The sequence below is a fragment of the Peromyscus leucopus genome, chromosome 10 (assembly GCF_004664715.2).
Source record: "Peromyscus leucopus breed LL Stock chromosome 10, UCI_PerLeu_2.1, whole genome shotgun sequence".
Taxonomy (NCBI): Eukaryota; Metazoa; Chordata; class Mammalia; order Rodentia; family Cricetidae; genus Peromyscus; species Peromyscus leucopus.
In genome coordinates, this window is record NC_051071.1 from 30,398,780 (window position 1) to 30,414,552 (window position 15,773).

Here is a 15,773-nt window from a genome sequence, read left to right on the forward strand (position 1 = left end):
GAGAGAGAGAGTGAGGTTTTTTAATACTAAAAAATAAAATAATAATAATAAAAAAAGAGTTACCATACCTTTGAAAACTGAGAAATAAAATCAGGTTCTCTATGACCACTAATCTAGGTTGTCAACTTAATTGGATCTAAAATTAGCTAAGAGACACTTCTCTGGGCAGGTCTCTGATGGGACTTCCTGGAAGAATTAACTGGAGGAGGAAGACCCTCCCTCCACCGCCAAGTGGGCAGCACCTTCTTATAGGGCCATATAAAGAGGTCTGCAGTTAAAGCAGTGCTGCTTTTCCCTGGCTACCTTCACTCCTTCCTGGTGAGTGCATCCACTCTGATTCTGCCACTGCTGCTGCCATGCTGTGCTAACATGCCAGACAGAGAAAGCTGAGGCATCCAGCCCCATAACTGAGCAGCTGTTGGGTCCTCTGCCTATGTAGTGTGCAGATAGCCATTATTATATCAGCTCTGTTCCTCTAGAGAATGAGTACAGCTTCTTTTCACTGTATCCCATTCCAGTTCCCATTTGGTTCAGTGGCATGAAAGAGTTGATAATGATAAGAACAGCGAAGGTTGCATACGCAACAGGCTGTGCAAAGTGCACCAGGCATGAGCTCATTTCTACTTGGTGGACATATTGCACATATTTCAAGCGATAAAATCACATTGCTGTTTTTTTTTTCCCTTAAGTAACAAGAATAAGACATTCCTGCCTTTCCGGCTCAATTCTCCAGTTTCCTTGTGATAGGTAGGCTGCAACTTCAAGCATCCCCCAGCCTTACTCCTTTTCCACCCTCCCCCTCCTACTTCAAACACACTGAGTGAGGGAGGAAGCACTCACAGCACACGGGAGGCAAAGGACAGAGTTCACCCTGTTAAAAACCATTAATCATCTTGAGGTCACCAGAGCTGAACATGTTTCCTTCCCCAAGGCTGTCCTGTGGGTGATCTGTCTCCTAACAGGTTTTGTAACACAGAGTTGTAAAGCGTTCCTGATGAATTATTGTTGGCACTCAGTCCAAAGGCTTGAAGGTTTGAGTCTAGGAGAAGAAAAAGCAGGCCCTGTCTCCTGCGCCTGCTGTCATTGAGGCCAGGGTATATGCCAGTGGATGATCTGAGGCCCCTCATCCCCACAGCCCGGACTCCTGGAAAAAGGCCTAGGACAGACAAGTTTATCGCTGCAGTGAAGAACAAGGGTATTTAATAGGAAGCCACCCTTAAGGCCATACACTCCTCATAGCATATTCCAGGTAAGGGTAGATGTATATTCCCTTTTGACAGATAAGGAAACTGAGGCCAGGTCTACAATATGGTAAATCCAAATTATTGTGGAAGACTCAATGTTAGAACTCTCATCTTACAAAGTACCTCTTCTATCCCTTCCACCACAATGTCTGACCTGGACTATAAGCTTTCAGAGATGCAGGCCTGCCTGGAGGACCTCAGTTCACATCATCCCTGTCTCTCATCAGCTCCCTACTCCAGCCTTTGGGCTTAGGTATTGTTCCCAGATCCTTATATCCAATTCTTTCCTATCCAAGGCTAGTATAAGGCCTTCTCAGAGAGGCTGCCCTGACCACCTGGCCTAACACAGACCCTGGCTACTCTTCATTACAAACTGAATTGACTTCAGAGCACTTAGCACTGTCCAGTGTAATCCTTTCAGTCTGTCTGCTCTCTGTGTGTCCCCTTGCTGCCCTGTAATTCCAACATCTGACTGTAAGCTCCAAGAAGGCAGCCAGGAATCTGCCTTGTAATCTATCTACTATGTGCATGAACCTGAGACAATAACCTGCACACTGCAAATGTTTTCTTTTTTTTTTTTCTTTTTTCTTTTTTTTTTTTTTTTTTTTTTTTTGGTTTGTTTTTCAAGACAGAGTTTCTCTGTGTAGCTTTGCGCCTTTCTGGAACTCACTCTGTAGCCCAGGCTGGCCTCGAACTCACAGAGATCCACCTGCCTCTGGCTCCCAAGTGCTGGAATTAAAGGTGTGCGCCACCACCACCTGGCTTTGCAGATGCTTTCTTAATCTTTGATTAATTAGATAGCCAACACCAATCATTACTAATATCATACTGGTATGCAGAGCCTTTCTAAATACATGTGTCTGGGAGATACCTCTCACAGTTCTCTCTTACATAGTTCTCTCTGTGTGTGTGTGTGTGTGTGTGTGTGTGTGTGTGTGTGTGTGTGTGTCTGTTTCTCTCTCTCTCTCTCTCTCTCTCTCACACACACACACACACACACACACACACACACACACAATTCTATGGAACTATTTAGCAAAGACTATTTCAGTGTTGGCTCTTCATTTATTTCATTGCAGAGACTGTCCCCTGTCTAGATAATGGGTGAAGAAGTGTCTCAGTGCATCAACCTCTCACTGCACCCAGGAGGTGCTAAGTACTAGCCACACTTCATTGTTTTTACCCTCAGAAACTCTAGGAATCAGGCCCTTTTCTTAATTCCACTTTGAAGCTTGGAAACTAAGTGAGAGTATGAAAACATGAGGAGATCATATATACAGGGAAGGGTATGTACTCAAGGAAACACCCTTATGAGCTTGCAAGAGCTGTAGAAATCTGCTCTGTTTGGTATTTGATTTTCCACCAACTGTGGGCTGGACTCTGTATGTCCATATCTCAAGTGAATACATCTGATACCTAAGCTACAGACTACCTGAAGCTCTAGGTGCAAGGGACTCAAAAAAATGTAATTCTTGACTTTTTGACTCCTTCAATAAGGAGGGTGGAACTGATACTGAGTGCCCATGGCCATAGTCATCATTCACCCTGTTGTGGGCTGAGTGTAAAAGTTACTTACCTCCACTCCTTTATCCCAGGCCCCAACTCCATCAGACATTCCCTAGGAACCCTGAGGCCACTCCAGCCAGAGAAGCAGGCTAACTACAGATCTTCACCTCTTCCTCCATTCCTCCACATCCAATCTCCCAGTCTCATCCCCAGCTCTGTAGCAGACCACCTGCTGCGGTCTGTCCTTCTTCTCTGACCTCATCTCCAATAGCTCATGTAGAACTTCTCATCCAACCTTCCTTAACCCCCTCATCCCATTATGCCAGTCTCCAACACAGGCAGGCTTTCCCTGGAATGCCAGTCAAGCCTGCCAGAGAAGCAAGTGAGGCACTAAGCAGGTAAGCAAGCCTCATATATTCATTTTTCTTTCTCTCTTCCATATCCATATCCCCCACCAAGTGTCATCTCCAGCTCTGTAGCAGATGACCTGATATGTCCCCTCCTCACACTCTGCCTCCATTCCCAGGGAACTAAGCAGAGCCTGGTAGAACACCCTGTTTTCCTTCCTCCTGCAGACCTCCTCAGCCCCACCTAGCTCTTCCCCATTTTTGAGTGGCAGATCCCAAAACCTAGAAACACATTTTAGCTGGAACTCTCAGTGGCCATATCTAACAGGATCCCAAGAGAATTTCTACCAGGCAACATACAGCCAGCAAACTCTCCTGAGTACCACAGAGGGCAACAGAAAGCACAAAACAAAATACCCACCCAACAAAAACAAAACCAGATGCCAGCACCTAGAATTACAATCTTCCCAAACCCATATTCCTAGGAGCCAGGATAAAAACACAATCAACAATAGCGAGGACCATATGTCTCTGCTGAGCCCAACAACCCCATCACAGCAAGCCCTGAGTATTATGATATAGCTGAAGCACAAGGCAAAGACCTTAAAACAGCCTTTATGAATATGACAGAGGTCCTTAAAGAGGAGATGAATAAATCGCTTAAAGAAATCGAAAACACATACAGTTGAAGGAAATGACTAAAACAGTTTAATACCTGAAAGTGGAAATAGAATCAATAAAAAAAAGCCTAAACTGAGGGAAATTTGGAAATGAAAACTTTAAGAAATTAAACAGGAACTTCACAGGCAAGCTTCGCCAACAGAAAACAAGAGGTTGAAGACAGGATATGAAGCATTGAAGACACGAGTAGAAATGAATACCTTGGTCAAAGGAAAATTATAACCTAAAAAAAAAAAACTCCAGGAACAAAACATCCAAGAAATCTGGGACACTATGAAAAGAACAAATCTAAGAATAATAGGAATAGAGGAAGAAGAAATCCAGGTCAAAGGCATAGAAATATTTACAACAAAATCTTAGAAGCAAATTTCTCTAACCTGAAAAAGGAGATGCCTATAAAAGTGCAAGAAACATACAAAACACCAAATAGACCATACCAGGAAAAAAAAAAGTCTTCCCACCACATAATAATTAAAATACCAAATGTAGAGAACCAAGAAAGAATATTAAAATCTTCGGGAACAAGACCAAGTAATATATAAAGGCAAACCCATTAGAATTATACCTGACTTCTCAATGGAGACTCTAAAGCCAGAAGGTCCTGGACGAAAGTTCTACAGTCTGTGAGAGACCACAGATGACACCTAAGACTACTATGTCCAACAAAATATTCATTCACAAAAGATGAAGAAAATAAGACATTCCATAATAAAAGCAGATTTAAGCAATATCTATCTACAAATTCAACTCTATAGAAGGCACTAGAAGGAAAGCTTTAACCTAAAGAGGTTAACCATACCCATAAAAACACAAGGAATAAATAATCCAGATCAGAAAATCAAAAGAGGGGAAACACACACACACACACACACACACACACACACACACACACACCCCAGTGCCATTACTACCATCAATACTACCTACACCACAACAACAAACATACATAACACAATAAAATAATAGGAATCAACAAATACTATTCATTGTTATCTCTCAACAGTAATTGTCTCAATTCCCCAATTAAAACACGAGAGAAAGAGAGAGACAGACAGACACAGACAGACAGAGACAGAATAGATGCAGAAAACAAGATCCATCCTTATGCTACAACCAAGAACCATACCTTCAAATCAAGGATAGACATCATCTCAGGTTAAAAAGATGGAAAATATATCCTAAGAAAATGAACCTAAAATGCAAGCCTGGTTAGCCATTTTAATATCTGACAAAATAGACTTCAAACTAAAGCTAATCAGAAGAGATGGGGCTGCATACTCATCAAAAGAAAAATCTACCAAGAGGATTGTCTTAGTTAGGGTTACCATTATTGTGATGAAACACCATGACCAAAAGCAACATGGGGAGGAAAGAGTTTATTCGCCTTACACTTCCACATCGATGTTCATCACCAAAGGAAACCTGGACAGGAACTCAAACAGGGCAGGAACCTGGAGGCAGTAGCTGATGTGGAGGCCATAGAGGATACATGCTTAATGGCTTGCTCCCCATAGCTTTCTCAGGCTGCTAAGAAGCCAGGACACCAGTCTAGGGATGGTGCCACCTACAATAGGCTGAGCCTTGCCACATCAATCACTAATTAAGAAAACAGACATGCCTACATGTCAATCTTAGGGATGAATTTTCTCAATTGTGGTTCCCTTCTGTCAGATGACTCTAGTCTGTGTCAACTTGATATAAAATTAACTTTCTGCAAAACTGACCACATATTCAGAAACAAAGTAAGTCTCCACAGGTACATGAAAATTGAAATAATATCCTGCATTCTATCTGACCCTAATGTTAAAGCTGGATAGCAATGATAACATAAACAGCAGAAAACTTACAACTTCATGGAACAGCTCATTACTGAATAAGAAATGAGTTGACACAAATTAAGAAAGAAATTAAAGGCTTTCTAGAATTGATTGAAAATGAACATAAAACATACCCAAACTTATGGGGCACAATGACGGTGGTTCTAAGAGGCAAGCTGATAGCACTAAGTGTGCACATTTAAAAAAAAAAAAAACTGGAGAGATCCTATACTAGTAACTCAATGGGACACCTGAAAGCTCTGGAACAAAAAGAATAAAACACACTGCAAAACACTAGACTGTAAGATAAAGTGAAACTCTCGGAAATCAATAAATTAGAAATTTTTAAAAATACAAAGACTCAAGGAAACAAAGACTTATTCCTTGAAAATATCAATAAGATTGACAAATCCTTATCTGAATTAACTAAAAGGTGGAGAGAAAAGATCCAAACTAACAAAATTAGAAATAAAAGGGAGGAAATAAGAACAGACACTGGGAAAATCCAGAAAATAACAAGGACATACTTTAAAATCCTGTACTCCACCAAACTGGAAAAACAAAAAGAAATGGATATTTTTCTCAGTGCACACCACTTACCAACATTAAATCAAGGTCAGATAAACAATTTAAACAGACCTATAACCCTAGTGAAATAGAAGCTGTCATTAAAAGTCTTCCAACCAAAAAAAGCCCAATGCCGGGTGGTTATTAGCACAGAATTTTACCAGACTTTCAAAGAGGAATTGGAGGCAATACTCCTTAAATTATTCCACAAAATAGAAACAGAAAGGACAATGCCCAGTTGATTTATGCCACAGTTACTCTGATACCCAAACCACATAAAGACCCAACAAAAAAAAGATAATTACAGACCAAATTCCCTTCTGAACACAGATGCAAAAATATTTAATATAATACCTGTAAACTAAATCCAAGAACATATCAAAAATATCAACCATCATGACCAAGCAGGCTTTCTCCCAGAGATACAGCAATGGTCCAATACATGAAAAAAATCTGTAAATGTAATCCACCATATAAACAAACTGAAAGAAAAAAAAACACATGATCATCTTATTGTAATAAAATGCAGAAAAGGCCTTGCACAAAATCTAAGAACCCTTCGTGAAAACATCCTGGAGATATTAGGGATAAAACAGACATATCTCAACATGGTAAAGGCAATTTATAGAAAGTCCATTGCCAACATCAACCTAAATAAAGGAAAATTCAAAATATTTATACTAAAATCAGGAACAAGTCAAGGTTGTCCACTCTCCATATTTATTCAATATTGCACTTGAAGTCTTAGTTAAAGCAATAAAACAACTAAAGGAAATCGAAGTGATACAAACTGGAAAAGAAGAAGTCAAAGTATCTTTATTTGCAGGTAATATAATAGTATATATAAGTGACCCTAAAATTCTACCAGGAAACTCCTACAGCTGATAAACACTTACAACTAAGTAGTTGGATACAAAATTGGCTCAAAAATCAGTAGCCCTCCTATATGCAAATGACAAAAGAACTGAGAAAGAAATCAGGGAAACTATACCTTTCACAATAGCCTCAAAAAATATGAAAAATATCCAGGGGTAACCAAGCAAGTGAAAAACTTGTATGACAAAAATTTTTAAGAGATTGGAGAAAAAAATTTAAGATGTCAGAAGATAGAAAATATCCCATGCATGTAGATCAGTAGGATTAATGTAGTAAAAAAATGGTCATCCTACTAAAAGCAATCTATAGATTGAATGCAATCCCCATCAAAATTCCAACATAATTCTTTACAGATCTTAAAAAGACAATTTTCAACTTCATATAGAAACATAGAGACACAAAACAACCACAACAAAAACAAGAGTAGAGTTAAAACAATCCTGAATAATAAAAGAACTGCTGGATGTAAAACCATCCCCAATTTCAATACAGAGTTACAATAAAAACAACATTATTTTAGCACAAAAACAGACACATCAATCCATGGAATTGAAGTGAAGACCCAGACATATACCCACATGCCTATGGATACCTGATTCTTTTTATAAAGAAGCCAGAAATATACACTAAATAAAGACAGTATCTTCAGCAATGGTACTGGTCAGACTGGATGGCTGCATGTAGAAGTATCCAAATAAATCCACAGTTAATCACCCTGTCCAAAACAACTCCAAATGGATCAAAGAACTCAACATAAAACCAGATACACTGAGCCTAATACAAGAGAAAGTGGGGAATAGCCTTTAACTCATTGGCATAGGAGAAGACTTTCTGGACAGAACATCATTATCACAGGCACTAAGATCAACAACAAATAAATGTGACCCATGAAACTGAAAAACTTTAAGACAAAGGACATTACCATTTGGACAAAGTGGCAGCCTACAGAATGGGAAGTGATTTTTATCAACTACATATTAATAGAGGGCTAGTAATCAAAATATATAAAGAATTCAAAAAACTAGATATCAAGAAAACAAATAACCCAATTTAAAAATGGGATACAAGCCGGGCGGTGGTGGCGCACGCCTTTAATCCCAGCACTCGGGAGGCAGAGCCAGGCGGGTCTCTGTGAGTTCGAGGCCAACCTGGGCTACCAAGTGAGTTCCAGGAAAAGGCGCAAAGCTACACAGAGAAACCCTGTCTCGAGAAAAAAAAAAGAAAAAAAGAAAAAAATTGGGCTACAGATCTAAATAGAGAATTCTCCAGAGAGGAACCTCAAATGGCTGAGAAACATTTAAGGAAATGTTCAACATCCTTAGCCATCAAGAAAATGCAAATCAAAACTACATTAATATTTCATCTTACATCTGTCAGAATTGATAAGAGCAATCAAACAGTGACAGCTCATGCTGGCAAGGATGTGGAGTAAGAAGAACACTCTTCCATTGCTGGTAGGAGTGCAACCTTGTACATTTATACAATGGAGTATTTCTCAGGTGTTAAAAAGAATCAAATCATGAAATTTGCAGGTAAATAGATGGAACTGGAAAAAAATCATCCTGAGTAAGGCAACCCAGGCCCAGAAAGACAAATATGGTAGTATATATTTACTTATATGTGAATATTAGCTGTTAATAATGACCAAACTATAATCCATAGATCCCAGAGGTTAGGTGTAGAGTAAGGGACTTGGGGGGCAGATAAATCTCATTAAGAAAGGGAAATAGCATAGTTAGTTATGGATGGATTTGAAGTGTGTGGAATGGATGATCAAGTGGAAAGAAGAGGGGAGAGAAACAAGGGAGGGGATATGGGGAGAGAAAATTAAAATTAAGAGTAATTTGAGGTGTAGTATGGAAAACTAATATAGTAGAAACTTCCTAAAATACAAACATATATGAAGGAGATCCCAGTTAAATGGCCAAATAATGGAGGAGACAGAGCCTCTACTAGATGTCTCTTGTCTCTTAAATGAAGCTTCCAATACCAAAAATGGATTATATGTAATTGAGTTGTTGACCAAACGGATCCCATGGGAATCCCCCCAAAACCCAGGCCGCTGCCAAGACTATAGGTTGTTCTCCACAAACTGATGACAAGGCCCCATTGCTGAAGACAAGACCTACACAACTCATTGAACATGGAGACGTCAAGCTTGTGCCCACATAGAGCCTTCACCTTACATGGTAGTGTCTTTGGTACAGAAGTTACTCTGCAGGGTACCAAAGGAGAAGAATAAACACCAAGAAGGCCACACGCCCTTCTATCTACAATTGCTTGCAAGATAATGTCATTGCTATTATGGCACAGAGTCTATGGGAGCAACCAGATAATATCTGATTTGACTTAGGGCCCACTCCACAAAATGGAACCCATACCTGACACTGCTTGGGTGACCACAAATCTGAGACTAGATAGCCCAAGGACCCAGGGTAAAGCCAAATACTACTGTTCTACTAGATGAACATAACAATAAAATGACTCCTGCTATGCTCATAGATTAGTCCCTTGCTCAACGATCAGCAGAGAAGCTTCCTCCTGCAGCAGAAGGGAACAAATACAGAGAGCCACAGCCAGTCATGAAGCAGAGAGAGATCGTGGAACACTCAGCCTTAACTGGGATGTCTCCATCAAGTACCTGCCCTTTGGGCTCAAGGAACCCCACGGAAGAGGAGATGAAAAGAATCTAAGATCAGAGAGGACAGAGGACACCAAGAAAACAAGGTCCTCTTAATCAACACGACCAATGCACATATGAAGTCACAGAGAGTGAGCAGCATGCACAGGGTCTGCAAGGGTCTCCACCAGTTGGGGCCCTAGAGCTGAGAAGAGAAGCTGAATCACATGTGCTACTATGCCCATCATGACTTCATTTCTATAAATGAATATGTCTTTTATTCCCATCCCTAACCCAGAAGCTATCTCCAAATGGAAATGGCAAATGGAAATTTGGTTTTCTTCCAGAGAGTCTCATTGGGGCAACGACCACTCTCAGAGGTAGGCTGCATGCCCAGCCAGCCGCAGACGGCCAACAGAAGATGAATCCAGTCTTCTTTGGAGGTTCCTTGTCTCTTTCTGTAATGCAAGGGTTTCTCCTCTTTTTCCCTTTAATTCTATCTTATTATTTTTTATTTTATTTATTTTTTTCTTCTCTCTGTTTACCCCACAACTCTTTTTGTATATGTTATGGCTTCTAGTTCAGTGTTGCTACTGAATTCTTGAGTGGGTAAATGACTGAGTCTCTGTTTCTCGTGCCTTCTCTGGGGCTGCTTCCCTTCTGTTTGTTTGGTCCCATATTGATGTGTTAGCTTTTTTTTATTATTATTATATTTTCTTTTGTTATTATCCCTGAGAAGCCTGTTTGTTTTCTAATGAGAGACAGAAAAGGGATAGGTCTGGATGGAAGGAAGAAAGGAAAGAGGAAGGAGGGAGGAACAGAAGGAGAGGAAACTGTAAACAGGACATATTATGTGAGAAAAAAATCCATTTTCAATGAAAGGGAATTTTTTTTTAAGAAACAGTTACTTATCTACTAGATTCTAGGAGTCTAGACTCTGAGGTAGGGAGTTGGGGAAGAGAGATGGAATAACACAGGAATGAGCTTGGAGTGGGTGTAGCAATCAGGGGTCAATATTGAACATAAAGCTCCTACCAGAAAAGCAACAGGAAGAAGGAAAATGAATCCAGCTGACAAGTGGGGTGTCTGTGAGCTCAGAAGCTGCCCACTCCTGCTCCGCCCACCGCACCACTCTGAGCCTCTTTCTCGTCTCTGTGAGACACAGTTCCCTTGTCACCTTTCACTTTTTAAAAAAGATTTGTCTTATTTTTATTTATGCATATGTGTCTGTGTGTATGTACATGAGTGCTTCTGTGGAGACCAGAAGAGGACAATCAATCCTGGAGCTGAGTGGCAGGCCGCTGTGAGCCCCCTGTTGTGAGTGTTGGGAATTGAATTCTCATCTTCTCCAAGGGCAAGTGCTCTTAACAGTTGAGCCGTCTCCCCAGCCTCTTCAGCTGGTTTTGAAGCTCAGATGGGTCATAATACACAGACATGATTTGTTTGCTCTTCAAAGATGCACAGATAAGAGAAGCTGAGATCACCTCTCAACCAGAAATGCCCAGTGGTTCCCATTCTGTGTGTCTTTCAAGCTATGCCCATTCTGCTTGGAAAGGCTTTTAAGTGATAGAGTTATCTTTCAGTATAATTTCAATTTAGAGGAGGAGCCACAGTTCCAGATGGTTTGGGGTTTTTTTTATCTAAAGTTATTTCATATTTCATTTCTTTCTTTTTTTCTTTTTCTTTCTTTTTCCTTTTTTTTTTGAGACAGGATCTCACTATGTAGCTCTGTCTATCCTGGAACTCACTCTAAAACTACACTGGCCTCAAACTCACAGACATCTGCCCACTTCTGCTCCCAAATGCTGGAATTAAATTGCATGCACCACCGTACCTAATATGATTTCATTTCTATAAATCAATGTGAAATACAATAATCTATAATCTTATATTCTCTCTCTCTCTCTCTCTCTCTCTCTCTCTCTCACACACACACACACACACACACACACACACACACACACCTTTCTCATATACACAAGTATTTTCATAATCCTCATGGTGACTTTGTACTTAGAGTATGTTTGAAGGACCATTGAATACTTGAATCAGGACCAGAGGTCACATAGCCAAGTTGTATCCAATATAGCTGGAGGAAGCTAGAGAACCCAGGGTCCACACTTTCTCCTGCCTTCACTAGAACGTGTTAGTTTTCATCTATTTTATTTTGGGATTTGGCTTTGTAAGAACCCATTTCTAATAGAAATTTCCCAGCAACACACATGAATATGAAAATCAGTGCCAGTGGCTGGGTGCCATGCTATCTCTCTAGCTTCTGCCAGTTTTCCAGATGGGGCAGCTGAAGCTGGGATGACTAAAGAGCCCACCTATAGTCCTGCAGAGGCAAAAAAGCGAGGTCTGGAAGTGGAATTCTGATGCTAATCTGTTTTCCCCGCCGCAAAAGTCCCAGGCTGAGCGACCCAGACAGACCAGGCTCAGATCCAAGGTCAGATCATGGTTGGTGCTGTTTGTTTGCACAGCGTGTAACATTGTTTAAGTACTGAAACTCAGAGACATCCCTGGCGAGACTCGCTCTCTGAGTTGGCGCCCAACAACTGTGTTGTGGTCTGTTGTGGAGAGAGCCTCGGGCAGCACAGGGTGGCTCTTTGCAGGGGTGGTGCGCTCTGCTGTTCCGCGTCATATCCCTTCGTGGTACTGTAAACATAAGTCCACTGTATGTTTTTAAAATGTGAGAAGAAGCAGGATCCTGCCCTCGTGTTTTGACATAGCCTGCAGGGAGGGAGAATGGGACGAGCGGATCTCCAGCTTGTGCAAATGTAATTGCTTTTTCCCACCTGATGGTTAATATCAGGCAGTCTGGCTGTCGGACAGCAGTCTCAAAGCCCTGCAGTCCAAAGCCACAGCCCCAGCAGAGCCGCACCAGGGCTCAGACTCCTGTCCAGAGCAGCACTGTCACGCCTGTGTTCTGAGGCTTTGGTCCTCATTTGGGAGGTTGGCCTGCTTCTTGGCTTTCAACCATCAAGACAACTCTAGTTGGTTCCATTTAGCCAAAGGAGATGTCCTAGTGAGATTTAGGCTGAAGTATTTGCTACTGAAAAGAAGTTGAAAACCCACTGAACTCGGGGTTTCTAATACAGTGGGCCCCATATATAGATTCAACCAAAACAGGCATCAGACAAAAACTGCATCATTACCACATGTCTATACTTGTTGTTGTTGTTGTTGTTGTTGTTGTTATCCTCTAAAGACTATAGACTAACATGAGGCTAGAGAGTTGGCTCAGTGGTTAAGGGTGCTCGATGCTCTCACAGAGAACAGTAGTTCTGTTTCCAGCACCCACATCACTCACCACACAACTGCCTGGAACTCCAGCTCCAGGGAATTCAATGCCCAAGATTCTCGTTCTGCCAGTACCTGTACTCACAGGCACATGGCCATGCACACACATTTAAAAATAAAATAAACCATATGTATTGTAACATGATTACATAGTGCTTACATTATATTGGATATAATAGCAATCATTACTAATGTAATTGTACAGGAGGGTGTATGTAGGTTTATATGCAAACAGTATACCATTTTATGGAAGGGCATTAGTCATCTGGGGATTTGGGCCACCTTAAATCCTTGAACCAATGCCTCATAGACAGTGAGAGATGACTACAATTTTTTGCTCTGAAATACTTTAATTCAAGATTTAATTTCTCTTCAAGATACTCAGAGATGTTGCATGTCTATCTAAAGGAGGTAAGGAGGCATCTTCACCCTTGGAGGTTAGCTAAGTCTTCAGGATCCACTCATTTCCTCACACTTGCCGGTTAACTGCTTTCTCCTCCGCCCTGTGTCAGAGGTCTTGATTGATACTATGTACAGTTTATGTTCCTTTGGACCACTCCTGTGCCACTTGCGCCTTCAATCTGCATTCCTTATAAGCTGCCTAAAGCCCGTGGCTATGTGTTACTCCCAGTTGAAATCATAGTACCCAGCACACTGTCTGGGACACTGAACTCACACCATAAATGCTTTTGGGTTGAATTGTGCACTGTACTGAATGACGGGTCTGACTTTTGAGTTCAGCATGCCAATGTTAGCTTGCAAATGAACAAAATTTCCAGAAAAATACATGGCCCAGAGTACAAGTAATTCATGCAGGGAACAGACATTGGATGTTAACTATATTCCAAATGCTTCTGTGGAGTCTAGAGATAGTGGAGAAAATAAAAGTAGATCAGTGCATCTAGTACAAGTGCAGGGACCTGAGAGGGGAAGATTCCATCAACCAAGTTTCCTATGGAGACAGGAACCTTAATAAAGGGTCACCAAAATAATGACTGCAGTTCAGTGGAAGTGAGCCCCACAGAGAGCAGACACTAAGCCAGAAAGACAGCATCTGTTCCCTCCTGATTCCTATCCCTAAGACAAGCAAGCAGCAGGACATGTAAAGATAACCAAGGGCTTGAATGTAGCCAGGCTGTTTCCCACCATGTGATGACAAAAAGGAGTTTGCTTCCTCAAGAATGTGTTTTCACAGGAAAGGCCATGAACTTGGTTGGTGGTGTGCTGAGACGCAAGTGGTTTGAGGGTGACAATGTCAGAAAGCAAGAGGCACGGGGCAACCAGGCCTGGAGCTCGGGGGAGATTTTTGCACTAGTAGTATTGGGAAGGTAATTTTCCCTGCCGCATTTCTTGAAGCTGTTCCTTTTCTGCTGACATCCAGAGACAGGATGAGGAGAGAACAGAGCAGTAAGAACTACAGGGAACAGTCTGGGGAGTAGCCCAGAAGCTAATTCCTCTGATGAAAGGGTTGTCTCTTCTGTGTTTCTGGTGGACCTCCTTTGGGCAGCCATTATACCTCTCATCAAACTGCCTAGGAAATCCACTTTTATCCTTCTCTTTCCCCTCAATACTGTGAGGTCTCAGAGGGCCCAGCTAAGGCCAAGGCTTAAATAATCCTTGTATCACCAGCAACTAACCCAGTGTTATAGAGTAAGTAAAGGGATGAATGGACTGTCAAAACTACAATCAAAAATGTTCTATTGGGAAGATTTGCATCAGGAAACTAAGAAAGGATGTTGGAAAATACAGAACACACTCAGTTCAGCACAAGAGCTGCCCAATAATGTAGTGAACCACTTGGAGAAGCAGTAGTTTTTATCACAGAATGCCCATTAGCAGAGATGCATGACATTCTCCTCACTTGCCAGGGGGTGGAAGGCTGACTTCAGTGTCTAAGGGAAGCAGCCCTGCTGTCTGTGACTTCAACAATACCACCTGCATTTACTGACTTCAGAGAGGAAGAGGACAGCCCATCATTTGAAACCAAGGAGAATTATCTGGAGGCTGTGGGGACAGTTTTACGAGATTTTCAGAAGGCCCACATATTCAGCCTTTCCCTCAGTGTTCAGTACTCTGGAGTCGAGCCATCTGCCTCCCTCTAAATAGAAGTTTACCTGATGACACATACTTGATTCACATGTGTTCCACTCACAGATTCATCCCAGTCCGATGGCAAGTCCCTTGAGAATAAGGACCAGAATAATTTGTTCATTGGTCAGTGGGCAGTGGTGCTCACACAGTGCTGAGATCATGCTACCCTCTTTCCTCAGCCTCTAGCCCAGTTCATAGGAAGGCTGTGAGAACTGAGGAGGTAACAGGGGCACTACTCTATCCTGTAGGAGGATCTGAAAATGAGCTAGCCATCACTATTATACACAAGACTGACTTTCTTCTCTACCTGGGGTAGCACCAGTCAGTAAGGCTTTGTTGAAGCTTTTTAAAAATGAGCATATTTATAACTAAATATGAATGTTGCTGTCACTCACCAGGAAGTGCCTATTAATCTCTATTATGTGCCGTATACCATGTGGGATGCCGAAGAAGACTGAAATGGGGGGAAAATATACAGTCCTCATTTCCAAAGATTTTACAATCTAATGATAAAGATAATACTGTTTTTTTTAATTAACAAGTAAACAACTTTATTTAGTAGTACATACTAAGCACATACTAGATCGAGTCCTAGGTTGTGAGGACTTAAGAATAATCAATGTTTTCAGGGGAATCAAGTGGATGCCTCAGTAAGGAAGGTTAGACTGTCTTGAAAAGTGCTGATTTTGTCTTACTATTCTACAGGCATCCCTGACATAGTCAA